Genomic DNA, 19,626 nt, shown 5'->3' with positions numbered 1-19,626 from the left:
TTTATGAGTAAAACCCCCACGTAATACTTAAAATCAGTGATATAAAACAAAAACCTTGGAGATAAATCTGTTTGGAAAAACAGAAAGAAAGACCCGTGGTTCTCACTTGATGTTGGGTTTCATTTTGGAAGTGTGAAGCTGATCAAAACGTTGTCCAGATCTAAACCAAACCATCAGCAAACTACACATGCCCTCTAAACACCTACCACCAGACTCACTGGGTAAACAGTTTTCAAGCTGAGAAGCAGAAGTTGAATTCAGAGATTAACAACTGCGGATGAACTTCAGCAAAAAAATGAACTTGCATAATGCAAACTACTCCACAATTGTTCTGTAATGCTGGTATTGCTACATTATGTTTGTTTCTGGAATTTGTTATTTTAGTGCTGGCTTTCACTACCCTGTATTTCCCAATCTAGTTCTACCCCGTACCTCTTTCAGCTCTAACACATTTTTCTTGTCTGTGCCTCAACATCTAAATATGCTTCCTTTCCAGTTGTTATGTTTCATGTTTTTCCCAACTTTTAAGGTCCATTGTTCCCCCTTAACCTTCTGCTCTGACATCAAGGATGTCTTTTGTGCAGTTCCTGAGCCGGCCTTCCTGTGAGTAAACAGCACCATGAAATAAAGGTCAGGTCAGTGTTTCCGAAATACAGGCTCCTCTTCTCCTCAGAGAGCTGTCTGGTCTGATGAAGATTCCCTTCAGGATGATGTATCCACTTCAAGTGCAGTGCTGGAGATGTTAGAATCAGCAGCTCTTCCTGCATTACTAATATCCATTGTAATCCTCCCTGGGAAGAACATCATTCATTAGTGCAGTCAGGGCTGAGCTGGCTGTCACCTCCTCAGGGATGCAGCATTTATCCCAAAGGCAAGAAGCAGGATCAGTGCTGAATAGCTGAGCCAGGAAGAACAGGATATTCATCCCTCTTGGTTGCATTCTCACATGGACTTACAGTTTATGCCATCAGCTCTGGGGTTGGACACTGTTTGAGAGAGTCCAGGGAAGGCATCAGGATGATCAGAGGGATGGAGCAGCCTTGCTGTGAAGAAAGGCTGAGAGAATTGGAATTGTCCATCCAGGAACAGAGAAGGCTTGATCTGATTGCAACCTTCCAGTACCTGGAGGTACAGGGAAGACAGAGAGAAAGAATTTACAAGGACATGTGGTGACAGGACAACGGGGAATGGCTTCAAGCTGAAAGAGAGGAGATTTTGACTGGATATTCAAAAAGGTTGAATGGGCTTGGAACAACCTGGTCTAGTGGAAGGTGTCTGTGCCTCTGGCAGGGTTGGAACTGAATGAGCTTTAAGGTCCCTTCCAACTCAAACCATTCTATGATTCTATGATTCTAGTATCATCCCTCTTAAAAAAAATTCCTTAGGGTAGTTCTAGAAGAAATGCAATAAGTGGATTTTGCACAGGGCTCTGTCACGTCAAAGTGTTCTTTCTGTCCCAAAATACAAGATAAAGGATATAAAAATTATCAGTAGTACTGTGCTTTTATATACCTATACTTATGTACCAACCACCCTCTGGGTGAAGAACCTTCTCCTAATATCCAGCCCAAACTTCCACTGACACAGTTCATGCCGTTCCATGTGAAATTTATGGATAAATACAGGCAGATTTCTGACATTCACTGGTAATTTTTATCCTCCCTTTACATTTATAAGTGCATCTTTATTGTTCTTTCTTGCTTCATATATAGGTATGTACCTTTGATTTCTCTGTTCCACGCCATGATGTAAAGGAAGCACTTGGGGGAGAAGCAAGGACATACCATATTTTTTTCCTGTTTCTCTTTTTTCTTCTGTTTGGTCCAGATGGAGAATTTCATAGCAACCCTAAATGACACAGGAAACAGCCCTGTCTGATTGACTCAGTCTATGCATAACAGGAGCTGTACTGGGAATCTGGCACTTTAGTGCATAATTGTGATAATGCAAAGGAAGGAATTCTTAGCAATATGTATTTTCTTGTGTGTGAAATACACTTGAAGCAGTTGATTCACTTAGAACTGCTTCATGCACCATCTGTATCCATCTGTACATGCTTGAAAAGTGTTTAAAAATCCCTCTTGATCACCAGGACATTAGATAGAAGTGATATTTTCTGTTAATAGAGGATATTAATAAAGCTCAAATAATAATCCACTTCATTCAGCCCTATCAAATACATTCAATGTATGATTAGTTTAAAATTAGAGAAGTCTCAGTTAACATATGTTAATGCTTCAACCTTCAGCTCTCATCAGTCTCACTAAAATTATTGGACAGAGACTTATTTTGAAAGAAATCAAAAAGAAGCCGTTACAACCTTTATGATTAAAAACTCAGAGCACTTTTGGAAAGAAAAATGTATGGAAATTTTTCTACCTTTTTTATACACCTTCCTTGCCTGACAGGAAGTTTGACCAACAGGTTGGAAAGTTGTCTCAAAACACCATGCAGAAACATTCTTCAAACTGAAATCTTCTAACCTGAAGAATCACAATTGCCCGAGTGCAATGTCCAAGTGTTCTCGAGCTCTGTCAGGTTTGGTGCAGTGACAACTGCCCTGGGGAGCCTGTTCAGTGCCCAGTCACCTTCTGAGGGAAAAACTTTTTCATAACATCCAACCTAAACCTCTCCTGAAACAGCTTCATGCCATTACAGGTTCTCTTCTCCCACTAATTATCATTTCTTTGCTGTTGAACATCACTGCCTGGGAATTTGTTAGGAACATAATGGCCTTAAAAATCATTGTAAATACAGAATTATTTCAAAATAGTCCACTCTAAAAGAGATTCTCACAGCTCCTCTGGCATCTCATATAAAATCATAGCTTTATAGTGCTGAGACATTGGAACAATTTCCTGTGGATACTGTGGCTGCCCCATCCCTGGAAGTGTTCAAGGCCAGGTTGGATGGGGTTTGGAGCAACCAGGTCTAGTGGAAGGTGTCCCTGCCCATGGCAGGGGGTTTGGAATGAGATGATCTTTAAATTTCCCTTCCAACCCAAACTATTCTATCGTGTCATCCATTAACCCAACATGGATATCCGGACACCCCCGAGCATCTGGAATGACACCAGAGGACTGTCTGAGGACAACTGAATCAAGTGTCTTGTGGAAAAGTCCAGTGCTCACCTCAATACACATATCTGTGATGAGCTGAATCACTCCTTGAATTCCACAGGCAGCCAAGAACAGCTCTCCCCTGGTTGTAATGGGATGCAGCAGCTTCCCTTGCTCCCAGACCTGCGTGAGGAGTCCCACTCCTGACGTCTTACTCCGTCAACTGACCTTCATCCAGAGAGACAAAGGTGACAGCTAATGAACATGACTCAGAACTATAAGTTTATGCCATTAAGTTCAGCAGAAGTTATTTATCTGGACCATTTTTAACGATGGACTCATTTTACTGAGTCTTAAACCCGGATAAAATCAGATAATAAAAAAATATGGAACGGCACCCGGAAGACATAATGGGTTTACTACACAACACAATTCCCTGCCTTCCCAGACATAAGCTAGGGGTGACTCCAGCTGCATATTTTAACGGGATTCCTCGGATGTATATTTCATTAGCCACACGATTTCACTCCCTAATTCCAAATTTGGAATTTCTCCTTGACACATGAAGCTCTCAATCCACACCACGCTGCGTTTCGCTGAGCCGCTGCCTTCTCAGGAGAGTTCATTTCCCAACAACACCAATTACTGTCACCTACTTTTACTTGACATTAATGGCAAGACAAGCAGAACTAGCTGTACTTAGGCCTGCCAAGCTGATCTGCAACTGATTTAACAGCTGCATTTACACTGGTGCTCAGTGCAGCAGCACAGAAAACAGCTGTGGTGCTTTTAGTTCTGGGAAAAACAAAAAAGCCTTTATTGGCTCTTTTATTTTAAATAATCTCATCTAAGGCAATTTTTTAAAGAATCCTGACTAAGACAAGATGTTCCTTGGGAAGTACAGGCAGCATCTCTCATGTAAGCACTTAATCAGTAGATTTTGGGGGGGTTTGGTTTTTTACTTCAGTATAATAATCCCATGGAAACTGAATAACTCCAAGTAAGCTACTTCAGTCAGAACATGTTTATAGGGAGGAGCAATCAACCATTTTAGCCAGTGTTTAATTTTAAAAAAAATTAATTCTGTTATCTTTTGCTTAGTTTTGAGAAGGTAAGAACTAAAACATTGTGTACAGACCAATGATCCTATAATTTCTGTATATGTTTGTACACACATTGAGTCCCAAGACAGAGCCGTCCTCATCCTGTTGATTGCCAAAGGATCAGCATGTATCAGGAGATTATTTTTGTTTTAAAAAAAAATAGATTTAAAGCTTTTACACTGCAAGCAGGAGATATATCCATGTATCTTGAATCTCTGGTTCTGCTCAGACACAGAGCAACATCCCTCTCTGTGTGTGCCTCTGTCTCTCCTCTGTCTCTTGGTTAATCAGGGGTTTAGCAGCACATACACCACACTATTTTAATACATTCAAACATTTTCATGGGGGTAACATCCAGGCATTTCCTCAAGGGGCAGGGAGTGGGAGCAGGCTCTGTTTTTAATTACAGTAATTGAGTTCATTATCCATAGCTATCTTTTGAACATACATAGGGCAGGAAGGCAACATGACCTCATGGGAGAGGGAAGCTCCAGGAGTCTGATGTCTGCACTGCTTTTGTCCCTGATCTGCTTCATAAAAAAAGGCTCTTCACCTCTGACATCCTTTGTCATCTCATTTCATGTATTTTAGTGCTAAAACAAGATCTGTCCTTCACTGTATTTTTATATAATATTTAAAACTACGTGTTTCCCATCTGAATTGGAATACCTCTGTAGTACTGATACATAAGACCAGGCTGTGATTCCATACCATGACAGGGGTTTTTCCACTTGTTTGTCTAGTTCTAGTACTTAGATATGAATTTCTCATATAAGTACCTAGGACCCATTAATTCCAAAAAGGTCCTCACTCTTAATGGAAATCACGGTTGTGTTTGGGTTTTTTCCAGGACACAGGGAAGAAGAGGTAGAGAACAGGGGATAAAGTTCAGCCTGGGAAGAAGTGAGGGACGGGGGAAAGGTGTTTTTAGGATTTGTTTTACTTCTCGTTCTCCTGCCCTGATTTTGATTGGTAATAAATTCAACTAATTTCCCTGAGTCCACTTTGTCCATGACAGTAACAGGTGAGTGATCTCTCCCTGCCCTTATCTCAACTCATGAGCTTTAAATTACACTTTCTCTCTCCTGTCCAGCTGAGGAGGAGAGTGAAACAGCAGCTTTGGTTGGCACTCAGCATCCACCCCAGCTCAAACCACCACAACCACCCCTGGGAAGTTCTCTGGACACAACTGATTTCAGTGGCCATCAGCATCTGCAATGCAGGAATCTGTGAACCATTTGCAATCAGAAAGAGAGAGACCCTTTTAAGAGTGGTTCCTCTGAGGTATTTGTAATGTCCATCTTCCTGATTAGTTGATCTGCTCCCAGAAAAACTAATTTCTCTCTTCTGATGCTCAGGAGAATCTCAGCTGATGATGATGTCTACATTGCAGATGTCTGTAAATGGTCAGGCACCAGCTTAGATTTACAATTTGGATGGTCACAGACTGATTCAGTCTGAAACATGAACCTTCCTGGTACTCAAAGTTCATCTTATGAAATTAGAATAATGTGTAAACTGTATTGTTTGTAGTCAGGCAAAGGAAACTCTTAAAGATACTCCTTCAGTCTGGAAACATTGAACAAAATAACGTGTGCTCCTAGAGAACCACTGCTGCCTCTGTTTTAGTAATATTGTGACTATATTTGTGAAGGAGAAAAGCTTATGAAACACTGTTTCCTGGATATTTTTTCCTGTTTTAAGTCATTTCAGCCCACTGAATTACCTAATTTCAGCTTTTCTTCATATATCAGCTCTTCCACGTTTACAGCCCACCCAGAGATGCACATCCATCTCTCAGTGCATACAGCCAAATGAATAGGATTTTAATATCAGCAGGGGGAAGTACTATAAACCCAAACAAGATTATGGTACAGAAATTAAATCAGATTACATCCCAGCTACCAAAGTCGATGGGAGAATGGAGGAATGGACTGTATTAATTAAAAAAAATTATATTTAAATGTGCATTCATGTCCACATAAAGTCTGGTACAGGCCATTTTTTGAGGCTACCACTGAGCTGACTGCTGAGGATGGAAGGTGAGGTGTGACTTTGAAAGGTTAAAAATTCTCCCCTCTGGGTTTGGCTTGAAAAGAGGAGGTGCTGCCACGGCATTTTGGTGATAGAATGTCATTTTTTAGAGTACCCTCAAGTCATGTGCCACAGTAAGGTTTGGACTGGGGTTTTAGAGGATGTCACCACCATGCCAAGCTGGGTTTACATGAGCCATCACTGGAGCTTGGTCCTAACAGACTTTTCCAGCACTTTTGGATTTTACAGCCTAATGAGAGAGAAGCTGTGACAGCCCAGACAGACCCTCTGACTGCCCTTTGCAGGTAAATTTACCCTTTGGGGTAAATTTGCAGAGGAATGAGAATCCCTAATCCTGCAAAACCTTAACCCTGATACCTCTCCAGTCTCCTCAATAAAGCAAATCATGTAATGTTTGCATGATTTCCTGTCAGAAAAAAAAAAAAAAATATTATGGACCTCCAGCCTCCTGATCCTCCTGGTAAACCTACGTCTGGCAAAGGAAAATCAAAGAAGAGAGAGAGAGGATTTTTTACCAGGAATACTCCCTCAAATCAGCCTGAAAGCACATTTAGCTGCCTGTAGCATTTCTTTTTGACGAAGAAAAAAGTAATAATCATCCCCAGCTGTGTCCCTAGCAATAAACACATTCCTATTGTCATTCTCAGGCCGTAAACCCACAGTTTCTCTGCTGGAAACAAAGAATCATTCAGGTGCCAAGCGTGAAGGGCTGTTATTTGTACAAAAAAGCTGCACTTTTAGGGGAAGTTCACAATCACTACAAGAAGTACATGTGCTCTCAAGCAGTGTGAATCCACCATTCCCAGCAGTCTTCATATCATCTAGTTTATGTTGACTTCTTTCCAGCCAGAGAAGACATAGAGTTTAAAATATTACTGTGTTCTTCCAATTCAATTTACCATCTTATGCCTTAGATGGCTCACCTGCTGTGGGCCTAATTCTGCTTCCAGTTATACAAGGGGAAATCAGCAGGATAAACTCTCCCCAGCTCTGAGTTACATTGGAGGGAGGGAAAAAAAGCCATAAAGGTTTCCTTCAACACGAGGGCTGTACAATAGCACCAAATCTCCTAAGATCTAAAGAAAGGGGTTCCAAGAAATCCTGACAATAATACACATTTTTTTTCTTTGACTTTGGTCTACTAAGCCCTAGAAGGGGACTTACACAGGAAATTTATTAGGTATTTCATTATTCATTCCTTTTAATTTTGAAGAATAACAGTCATTCTTATGATAATGTTATTATGACCCAGAATATCAACTGATTTTAGAGAACAAAGAACTGTCTGAAAGGAGCTAAGAATCGTCTGAAAGGATATGATTTATCCAGAAGTACTGTGTAGATGTCTGCACCGTGGTTGTTTCTCTCTACTCTTTCAGAATCACTGCAAAGAAATAAGGATTTGCTGGGTATGATTATTCTCGTGTGGAAATAAGTGTCTGAAATAAAGGAATCATCTGTTTCTCTGCATTACTCACAGCCAGACTTCCAGCTACAGCTCTGCTACAGCTGAGCTAAATTCACCAGCAATGCAGATCTCTCCCTTTCTGTGAGATGTTTATTTGTGGGCTTCTACAAAGGGAAAAAGCATTTATGTTTTGATGGGAGATTTCTATCCTTTAAATGCAGCTACTCACACGAGTTGTGTGACTAATGTTCACCAGCATGATTTGCTCATCTTGAGAGTTTTTATGGGGTGATGAGAATGGACACAGTGATCAAGCACACAAAGACAGAGAGTCAGAAAAATGTTTGCCAAGTCTGAGTTTCACCCACCTCTGCTTACTGTGAAAATTATCCTACAAATTATTACTCTTCCTGTGAACAGTGGTTTTGCCACCCAGGGAAATCTGCATCTCTTTATGGGACAAAACTGCAGTTTCACTGCATTTCTACAGCTGTGGAGGCTGACTGGAAGGAACAGATGGTGCAGGATTCACTTTGAACTGTACTCAGCTTATATGCAGTTCACTTATATCCTACCATCCAAATCCCATTGGAAACCCCCAAAGTCAGTATTTTCCATGGTTCCTGATGGGTTACCCTGGCTTTCATCTCTCTTTGCTTGGTGCTGAAAATCCAGAGGAGTGAAAATTATGTTTTCTTTCCTTCTTGTTCGTGTGCTCTGTGCAGATCCCTGCCCTTTGCACTGTGCTTGACTGTAAGGAAGAGCACACAGCCCTTAAGCTTTAGGCATACTGTCAAAAATCATTGTATCCTCTAGACTTCTTAATGCAGGAAAGACAGGTTGGTTAAAAGACAAAGAAAAAAAAACCAACAAAGAAAGAAATAAGACCAGATTTTTGGAGTATATTTCAAGAAGATGCTTTATCCTTCGGATTCAGACACGTTATATAATGGAGTAATAAAAGAAGACAACATCACATGGGGGTTTATGGGTTTTTTTCCCTTTTTTAATGTTTTTCTACAGTTGTTAGTACAGTTCTGCAGACCTGCTCAGCAATAATTAGGGGATATTTTGTATGGATTTCTTTGTCTGAAACCTGGGGAGTGAGCAGGATGCATAGCAGAGAGCACAGGACTTGACAGGAACAGCACCTTTCCCCCTGAATACCCCTCTCCCCTTTCTATATGCTCTAATGTTTCATGTTCACCTCCTTCTGTCCACTATCCTCTATTCCTGAGTTTCAAGTTCAAGGCTCAAAACCAGTGAAGACCAGTATTAACATCTCTTTTTATGATACAGACTGCCAGCATCTTTGTTTGTTATTTCTTACAAAAGGGGCAGGACAAGAAACTGGAGGGCTCCACAACTCTGGAGAATATTCCTTTAGCACCTGAAGTCCATTTGGTTAAACTGCAACAACACCTTTTATACCCTCCTACAAACCAGCTCTTTTTTCCATGCCCTGCTGCCCCAAGGAGCTTTTCTGCTTCAAGCAGTGAAAGCAAGTTGAAACAACACCTGGGCTGTATGTTCTGTGCACTTATCAGGGAAGATGACAGACACATCACCCTTTCCTAAAACCCCCCTTCATCTTTCCCTAACCCTGCTCATTGTGTGCAGTTAATTATCTTTCCTGAGAAGCTCTTTAATTCCAGTGGAGGACATAAAAGCTGGCTGTAATAATGCAGCACAACCCCATAAAGGCAGGAAGAGAAAGAGAGAGAGAGATTTCAGTTCCTCAATAATTCCAGCTTCATAGTGGGTGACAAATCACTCAGTCAATTCTTGGCTGCCAGCTGATGGGATTATCCTAAATAGGCTCTGTGAGGCAGCGTTTTTATGCACACACTCGTCCAAATTAAGTGATAATCTTGTTGGTGCTTGAATTAAATAACAATGTGGGGATATCAGGCACTGATCACTTCAAACAACAACAAATACCAATCTGGTATCTTATTAATCATTAAAATTAGCCCCTTGAAAACAGCAGATCCTCAGCTTTTATGAACTGGCATTTCTCCCCTAAAATCAATGGCATTGGATTAATTTTCTGCTGCGGGGGATTTGACCCAGTATGTTTTTATATTATTGTTAAATGTTACATCAGGGCTGGCACTGTGTTTAGCCTTGGTAGAGAGAGATGTGCATCAAAGAAAATTATCATTATGATGGATTTCATTGTGAATTCATTTCCTTTTTGCGGTGTTTCAGTTAATTTTTAACATAATTCATTCAAAAGTGGAACATCCCTGGGACAGAGAGAGGTACAAAGTACAGCATGGTGGTATAAGAAATATATTCTCTAATTCTCTGATTCTATGATATGTGTCAGAGTTATTCTCTCTTAGACACCCATACATTAGAGGAAAGGGCAAAACTCCCCTGTGTTTCTCAGCCATGCTATGAAGCAGAGAATAATATTACCCATGGAGGCCTCCATTATAAAACAAACCCTTAAAGAGCAAAGAAATTATTTCCTCTTAAGGATTCTGCTTTGGGTTCTAATTATCACAAGTTGGCAAGTTAACTAAGTTCTTTTAATGGCCCATATTGCACAACAGAAGCCTGTAGGAAACACTAATGCACAATAACTGAACTCTTTTATATGGATGTTTGGCCTTTTCATAAGTGCTAAGTAAAGGAGCTTAGCTTAAAATTATTTCAAGGAGTTTAAGTTACCACACAGTGCATTCCAAGCACCTCTGGGCATCTGATCAGCAGCCATGGTTCACCTCATGATACAGTCATTTTAATTGGGTCATTAATTTGAACCTTCAGCTGGTACATTGTAAGTCAAATTTTCCTCACCTGGCTCAGGTGCACAGTTCTTTCCAAACTGAAAGAAACAATTTTTGCCAGCACAGGAGGGAAAATTTCTTCTCCTATTAATTCAATGCAAAATAGGATTTTCTCTTTTCTGCACACCCCAGCACTGTCTGCCCCAGGTCACACCAGGCTCTTCACTGCAACAAGCTGTCACCACTCCCTCTGTTTTGTGAGCCAAAAGCAGAGATGCTGCTCCTGCAGAACAACCTCTGTAACAGCACAAAATTCATTTTTCCCATCCAGTGATTAGTCTCAAAACAACATCGATTCAAAGATGCTCTCAATGAAGATTTTACTAACAATCCCTGCTTTACAACATGTTCTCCTTTCTGGTTTCATTTGTCTAGCTTTAATTTCCTCTTGGTGTCTTCTGTTTTCCCATTCTTTGCCAAACTGTAAGGTTGCCAGAGTCAGAAATTATGTCTCTTATAGGTACTTAGGCATAGGACATAAGGTGATAAACATGGTCCATTATATAATTTCTTTCCTTTTAGTGTTTTAAAAAGTTAGTAATGTATAAATTTTTATAGTGTCGATTGCTGGTTCTTTTCATTATCATTTTTATGCCATAAAAAAAGCTGCAAAAATCTCTCAGTTAGTTCACAACACCCATGAATTAATACTAGCAGCCCACTCTGTTTTATTTGGCTTCCTGACTAGCTAGACTGTTGGGTCTGCTACAAATTCAATTATGCAAATTACCCATTGAGTTCATAAGCAAGGAGATGTCCTGGTGCATATGCACCATATTGATGGAGAGCACAGAAGGTGTTACCCACACTGGGTGTCTTTTCACATTGGTATTTGGAGCTTTCAGCTCAGCTGCCCAAACTATAAAGCTTAACCAATGTGATGTTGTGTCTGGGCTAATTAATCCTGTTTCTCTGTGGAGCTAATTAGTTGGGTTCTCTGATGTGGTGGCTGAGTTATCGTATCACGTTCTGGTTTCTATCTTGATTTCCTCCAGCTTAGGGATCTCTGTGCCTTTCTTTCAACCATGATATACACACATAACTAAACATGAAGAAGACCCTGGATAGATATCAAAAAATACATGAGCCGTGACCATTAATTAGGGTATCAGGGACTGCTCACTAACCACTTCTGAATCCATAGGAAAACCTTTCTATGTCAAGATCTCAGAAATTTTAACCAGTTCCCCACATCTAAATCAGTGGCAAAACCAGACTCTAACAGAAAAACAACCAACCAAACAAAACCCAAACCAAATCACTAAAAAAAGAGGTCATGTAACCAGAAAGAAAAGAGCTGGCAGAAGTTCTGGGAAGTGGCTGGATCATTAATCCCAGTCATGGCTAATTACCTGAAGACCATCATGAGCAGTTAACTGGATGAAGCTTCCTCAGTTCTTTACCCCCAGATTAGAAAGACAAAAGAGTGGGAGAGTTTTAGGAAGAGGACTGGAGAATAAGAGCATCATACTCCTGGAGAATCTTCAATCCTTGCTGGTCAGTGTAAGAAGAAAGGGGAGATTTTCAAGGGCCAATTTTCTTCAGACAGATAATCTTCCGGGGTATCTTCTGCAGGTAAGAGAAAGAGGACTATTATTCTTTTCCACGAGAAAACTGAAACATGAAAAAAGCTCCTGCTTTCCATCAGGCTCTGGAGAATCCACCTGCCTTTCTAGACTGGAGTATGAAGAAAAAAATCTCTGTGCTAAATATTGTCCTTGCTGAAACAACACGGTGTGAAGATGTTTGGCACAGGTCTCATTGGGAACAGGAGCCACTCCCACTGCACCACCACCCAAAGCCCTGGCCCTCCTGGCTCAGGAGCTGCACCATGCAGCTGCCATGGGATTTGGATTGACCAGCTTCACAGTCCTCACATGATATAACTTTCTTATCTATTGGTGTATGAGTGCAGCTTGTTCCTAATTTAAGAAAAGAAGGGGAATAAAACGTCTGAAGACACTCTGGAATGCTCTGAACCCACAAACCCTCACTGAGGAGAAGACTCAGAAGAAGCTTCATTATTGACAGGGAAAAAAAGGAGCACTGAGTGAAAGAATCATTTTTTTTTTTCTTTCCGAAAATCCCAGTTCTCCAAGCATCCAAAATAACAGAAACTGTCACTGCAAGCTTCAAAACTTCAGCTGACCTGAAGGGATGATGTATTTGCCCAAAGAAGCCTTGCAAACCAGCTGACATTCCCCTGTCACTCAGAAGTGACATTATCTTTGACAGCTGCACAAATCCCCTTCACACCTCCAGTGCTACACCCTTCTGAGCTGCTTTCAAGGCCCAGGACTCTGGTGAAGGGTGCATTTGTCTGGAAAATGGAAATGACCTGCCATGAACGTGTTTGGTTTTGGGAAGCTACACATGTCATGCTGACAGTAGATTGAAAGAGATCCCTGTTGAGTTTTGGATTCATGAGGTTGTGGTTTCCTTGAAGCACTTTACATTTGGATAAAAACACAACTCCCCTGAAGTGCAAAATACTTGAACTAGTTGGAGTTGTCATGTCTGGATAAAAGTTTGTTTCCTAGCAGATGCTCTTTGGGGTAGATTCTGATGGCAAGGCAACTTTTAATTGATGTTTGGAGAGGAATCTGGAATGATTTGCTGGATGACTTGCTGGGATGACTCATGTCCAGCAGGAAACAAGGCAGTGATAAACTCAGATGATGCTGTGGGAGGCAACATGCTAAAACCTCATTATAAACATCATTCTTTTAACCAGTTTTATGATGCAGAACAGAATACAAGTTATTGCAATCATTTTGCAGGGAAGGGCAAATAAGGATCAGGGCAGGATGTGCTTTCAGGCGATATCCCCTTCCCTATGTAGAAAACCTGAGGAGTCATTTTTAGAAGAACCTGAATTCAGAACAATCCAGTTCTTGCCTACATCTGGAGTGTTCTGGAGACCTTCAAAGGAATTAGTCAATTGGCCCTTATTATTATTATTATTATTTGAAGTGGTTAGTGCTCTGTGAGGTGTCAGTTTTAATGTGACTTACATTCAAGAGAGATGAAATACAGACAAGCTGCTATGATTAACAAGGGCAGGAAGAGTCCAAATCCATGGCCAATCTGTGAAGGGAAGGATCCCAAGAATCCTTGTGTTTAGTTCCCTACCTTTCACATTCATGAGGACTTTGGGAGGTTGATTTTTGATGGATTTCAGGTGCCCACCAAGCCACTCTATCACTCAGCAGGGTGGGGAGGGGGAGAAAATAATATGGAATAAAAAACATGGAATTTTTTTCCACTTGGGGGTGAAAGTTGCATTGGGTTTGGCTGAGATGGATTTAATCTTCCCCCCAGCAGCCCCCCAGAGCTGTGCTGTGTGTATGTGAATAGAAAGGTGTTGGAATCACACTAGTTGTGGAGCTGTTGCTGAGCAGTGCTGGCACAGCTTCCAGGCTGTCCCTCCAACATTCCCACCTCACTGGCAAGCTGGGGTTTGGCAAGATCTTGGGAAGAGGCATAACCAGGACAGATGACCCAAAGTGATGCTCCAAAACATTGACATGAGCTCAGCAATAAAATCTAAGAGAGGAGGGGGAGGGGTCATACCCCTTACTATGACCTTTGTCTTCTGGAGGAGCAACTACATTCATGAAGCCCCCCAGGAGGAGACTGGACATCTGCTGATGGGAGGGAGATAATAAAATCTTCCACTTTCCTTTGCATCCACACACAACCTTTGCTTTTGATTTATTAAACAGCTTTTATCTTGACCCACAAGTTTTCTTCCATCTTATTTTCTCCTCTCCATCCTGCTGGGGAGGGGAGTGATAGAGTGCCTTGGTGGGCACTGGTATCCAGCCAGTGTCACCCCACCACAAGATTATTATCAGCTTCTCCTCTGGTTTAATTTCCTCAAGGCTAAACCACAATTCCACCCATCTTTGCTCTTTGACTGTGCAGTTTTCTCCCTGATTAAGGAGTGTTGGACTCTCAGTTATTAGATAATCAATGAAAGAAATGTTTATAAGCTATGATTTCCATAACATATTTTGTGCATCTCCTTGGAGTTTAGATCACTAATTAGAAATTAGATTCAACTCCTTGACCGTGAATGTATGGGAGCTACTCCTGCTGGAAAACAAAATCCCTCAATATATCAAATAAATCCTATCCACGTTCTTCTGAATTCTGTCTTTATTCCACTATAAATTATGGATTACCTGAGTGGGGATACAAGAAGGATCTACATTTTTGCATCACCAGTTAAGTTGACTCACATCCTATTCATTTATTTGCCACTCCTGCTGTTATATATATATATATATATAAAACATATATATATATATATGAAAAATTTTAGAGGTGTCAATATTACTCATGGTATCTTTTAATAATCACGACGTGTTTTGTTTGAAAAACAGAGTTTCTTACTGAAGAAAACAATTCTGGAGGGGGAAAAAATGAGAAGAAACCTTATTAGATACCTATAATTTGTTCAATTTTCTGAGGGCTCTGCCTTTCTGATTTCCATACACAGGCTCTTGATGTTCACCAGATAGCTGTGCCCTTGATATATGTAAAATTAGCAGCAAGATATGCATAGGAAATTCTTTAAAAGTACTCATTAGGCAGTCATTGCTCCCCAGTTATGCTAATGAATCAGTAGAAATGTGAACTGACAAATGAGGACTGCACTTTTAGGTGAAGTTGCCCGAAATTCTTGGTTGGGGGGGGACATTTTAAGGCAGTGAAACAGCGATGGAAGAACTGTAGGAGTGTGGTGATGTTTAAGGCAAGTTGCATTTTACCAATAAAAACTAAGACACTTGTTTGCTTAGGTAATTAAATCAGGTAATTTCAGCAGGAAATTGGTTAAATAGAGTGTAATGGAACTGTCCCCAGTAGTGGGGATTGTGGGTGTAACACGATGCTGGTGGTTATATTTATAGAGGTTTTAATGGGACCTTGTAAAAACAGAAGGAGGTGGAAAACAAGCCACAGACAAATATATTGAGGAGAATTTTGCTGCCTTTAGCTATCCAAAATTTAGATGACTAGTCTAAACTAGGCTCTTAGGCACCCTCAATCAATTGTGAAGAGAGACAGATAACCTGCAGAGAGTGATTCATCCCACCTTAAAAGGGTTGTTTAAATTATCTGCACAAAAATGCCTTCCAGACGTACCTAGAAGTACCTTTCTCTCTCCACTGCCAGTAAAAGGAACCTTATTAACTAGATCAGACTACATATTTAGACTCTGAACAGCCATCCTTAGATTTTAAGTGGTGTTTGGAGTTTACCTTCAAACCTGAGCAGGGCTGTGACTCAAGGTCTCAGAAATACTTCCAAGTTGTTCTTCTGGTGGTGATGAGTATTTGATTAGAGAAGGTTGGAAATTTCCCAAGAGGATTTTCTTCCTCTTCAGATGCATAAGAGGAACATGTTTAAAAAAAAAAAAAAAAAAAAAAAAAAAAAAAGGATTTTTATGAGGGCACTATCTAAATAAAGAATATATAGTCTTAGTCTAATCTTGAAATACACTTTAAAAAAGAATTCATACAGAGAAGAGCACAAGGTTTGGCCATAAATTGCTCTGTTGCCTCTTTATTTGCATTCTACTCTCTATATACTTTTTTCTCACAGGTGTAACAACATAAACCTGCATCCTGATGCAAGGAAAAAAATAGGAATTACCTCCAGCCAGGTGTGAGAGTTTTCATTTATCTTCTTTCTAGTCTAATATCTGGGTCCCTCGGGTTGTGCTGCTTCGATGCAATTGCTCTAACACAACACTGACTCTCTGTGTTTCTGCCTCTTTTATAGGCTGAATTACCCTCCATGGATTCCTCTGGGAGTGGGATTTCACTGTTCCAATGTGTAACTAAAGCAGTCAGCCCGGGCTGCCTGCAAAATCAAAGGTGATTAAATCAGTATAATCAGCGTGTATGGTGGTAAGACCTGTGCTGCTGTGGCAAGGACTTCCTTAAAACACAGCAAATATGCTCCATAGTTTTAACAGAAAGAGGAAAAAAGCATTTGGGGAAAACAAACAGTCTGCAAATGTTTGTTATTGTTCCTTCTTTCTTCATTCTAGGGCACCTGCCTTATGAACTGTAGTTTAAGCTCTCAAATTACCTCTGATGAATAAATTCAATTTCTTTTAGGAGTCTGTGAGCTTAGAAGTGTAACTTCCCGGCCCAAGTCCCCACCAAACTCCCCCTTCCCAAACAGTGAAGATGCAAAGGAGGTACAGGAAGTTTCTCACTTTTAACTGTGATCAGGGAATCCCAGAATGGTTTGGGTTGGAAGGGACCTTGAAGATCATCCAGTTCCAACCCCCAGCCATGGGCAGGGACACCTTCCACTAGCCCAGGTTGCTCCATACCCTGTCCAACCTGGCCTTGGACACTTCCAGGGATGGGGAGTCCACAACCTCTCGACCTCTCTTGTGATATAACCTACTCCAAAAAAACCCAAAACAAAGCACAGTAGTCTAAAAATATCCGTAGTACAGAAAAATAACACAGAGCTAAAGATTTTGAAGAGCACTGGACATGTTCAGTCAAAAAAAGCATCTTCACAGTTTTCTGATAGAATATCCATGAAGAAATTTTTTTGTATGAGTTTTGGAAAAAAACTGTTTTTAATCTTTGCAAGCCCTGTACCGAGGCTCAAGTGTTGAGCCTTTCGTAATCTGCAATTTTCCACCATTATCTGCCTGAACAATTGAAGAGAAATGGTTATTTTTATCAAGCAATTGTCAAAAGAATATATGTATTATTTCAATCATATGTAGTACGTGTTTATTGCTGAGATGAACAAGCTTCAAACATTCCTGGTAAAATCTCTTTAAATGGCATGTCTGCGAATGGCAGCTCTTTACCAGCTGATGCAAATCAGAAAGGAAAATAAAAAGTATAAGGATTTTTCAACAAAATAGAGGGAGGAAAATCCATATTTTACATCATCATCTAGCTGAAAAAAATGATAGTATGGTCTAGCATAAAATAGCATAATAGTACCCCAATTTTTGCTCTAATGTTTTATCTTTAATGTATTGTTAACTACAGATGATGGCTTAATCTGAATGTAGAATAAAGAGGGCAAAAAAGAGAAAGTAGGACTTCTTTCAGGCCACTTCTGAAAATGAAGGAAAATGGATTCTTTAAGTTGGTCTTATTACACCAGGTACAGTGAAAAGGGGGATGAAAAGAATTTAGGGGAATGTGTTTAGTTCTGACATGGAAACTTTCCCATTAAAATTTGTGCTTATTTCATCAGCTGGTCAAGACAAGGATTAATGAACAAAAACTGACTCTACCTTCTGTGCCTGAATCTGTGAGGAGTGCTTTGTATCAGCAATGAGGGTGTTGTTAGGGAACAAAAAAATTAATCCAACACTGAGTGTTAGTGCTGACACTTGGATGTACTTCCCTGCTCTGAGACAGAGTCTTGTCTTGCCAAGAAGGTGTCACAGAGCTCCAGCCAATATTTACAGCTGTTCACAGGTAGGAGTCACCCCCAAGCTGGTTGGGTGGGACTCACTTCACAGACATTCCAGGGTTTGCAGAACAGGGGCAGGAATCAGATCCCAGTGCAGGTGGGTAAATGGGAGGCTGAGGGTGAGGTTCTTTATAAAGACAGCACAGTTTGGCAGCTCTATTCCAGTTCCTCATGCTGTGACCATCCAGATCATCCAGTTCCACCCCCTGCCAAGGGCAGGGACACCTTCCACTAGCCCAGGTTGCTCCAAGCCTCATCCAACCTGGCCTTGGACACTTCCAGGGATGGGGCAGCCACAGCTTCTCTGGGCAACCTGTGCCAGGGCCTCCCCACCCTCACAGGGAAGAATTTCTTCCAAACATCTAATCTAAACCTACTCTCTTTCAATTTGAAGCTACTCCCTCTTGTCCCATCACTAAAGGTCCTGAGGATCAAGTGGTGCTGAAGCTGTCCTGAAGTATCTGGGGTGTCTTCCAGTTATGGCACTGGATCCACAGAATATTCTTGCTAAACCAGCACTGGGTAGGCTGACCCATGCCATGGAATAATTGTACTCCTGGATAACAGTGTTTAGCTCCAGATGTTCACTAACAGCAACAGGAGCTATACAGGGGAGCCCAGCTCACACAGGAAAACTTACACAGACAATAAACTATATAAAAACCTAAATTTATACAGGAATATTTCAATTCTAGGAGGTGGATTTAGCCTCCAGAGCATTGACAATCTCAATTCTGATTCCTAAAGACACTAGGACATCCCATAGCTTAATTAATTAAGCAGATTGATCTGGTACAGCAGACCTGTCCCCCTCTGTAGAGGCAACTGGAAGCCAACCTAGAGTCGACAACACATTTAAAATTGCACTGGGTATTTATGTTTAAGCATCTAAATTATATCTTAAATGGTTAAGGATTTAAATATTTCCAAAGATTTGGGATTTATGCCTTGATTCAGCTGGGCAAGCACAGGATTATGGCACAGCCTGAGATGCCAGTCTTTTATTGAGTGGACTCCTGGCATCATTTCCCTGCAGGGCCACAAACAATGTGCTCTTAAGTGCAGATGATATTTAACTTGGAGAAAAAATCGTGGTGACCAGAGGCTTGTTAAAATGATCTTTCTTTGATTCAGTTTTAGTAAATTGCCTCCTGAATCCTCTTTTTTAAAATATTTTTCAGCTAGGGGAAAAAAACGACCAAAAAAAATTGTCAATTTTCACATTCTTGTTTTTACCGAAGAACAAGAAAATAAAAGCAATAAAAGCCTTTAAGGAGCTCTCTAAACACCATCAGAAAAGATCAAAATGCTGGGACTCACTGATTATCCCTGAAATCCAGAGTCAATTTTCTTTCCTACATTTTAAAAAACTCTCTGCTCAGACATTTTTTTCCTGTAAATAATAATGTTCTTTTGGAATGGTACATTCTTTTCTTCCAGATTTTATATTCACAGCTTCTGAGAAAGCCACAGGAATCTGCAAAGAACAGAAAAATCTGATGAAGAACATTGAAGAATAGTCTTTTTCCCTCTTATTATACATTAAATCAATGTCATGGTACCCTGATGCTCTTCACTATCTTCACTGTCATTGAAAACTGGAAATAAACTCTTCCACTCTTTCAAAGTTAAACTTATCCCATATAAATATCCATATTCTTTGGTTTTTTTTAGTGACAAGCTACTTTAAAATGAGAAGGAATCTGCTCATAAAAAGCTGATTGGAATTGGAC

Source organism: Chiroxiphia lanceolata, chromosome 1 (genome assembly GCF_009829145.1).
Source record: "Chiroxiphia lanceolata isolate bChiLan1 chromosome 1, bChiLan1.pri, whole genome shotgun sequence".
Taxonomy (NCBI): Eukaryota; Metazoa; Chordata; class Aves; order Passeriformes; family Pipridae; genus Chiroxiphia; species Chiroxiphia lanceolata.
Note: the sequence above shows the minus strand (reverse complement) of the source record.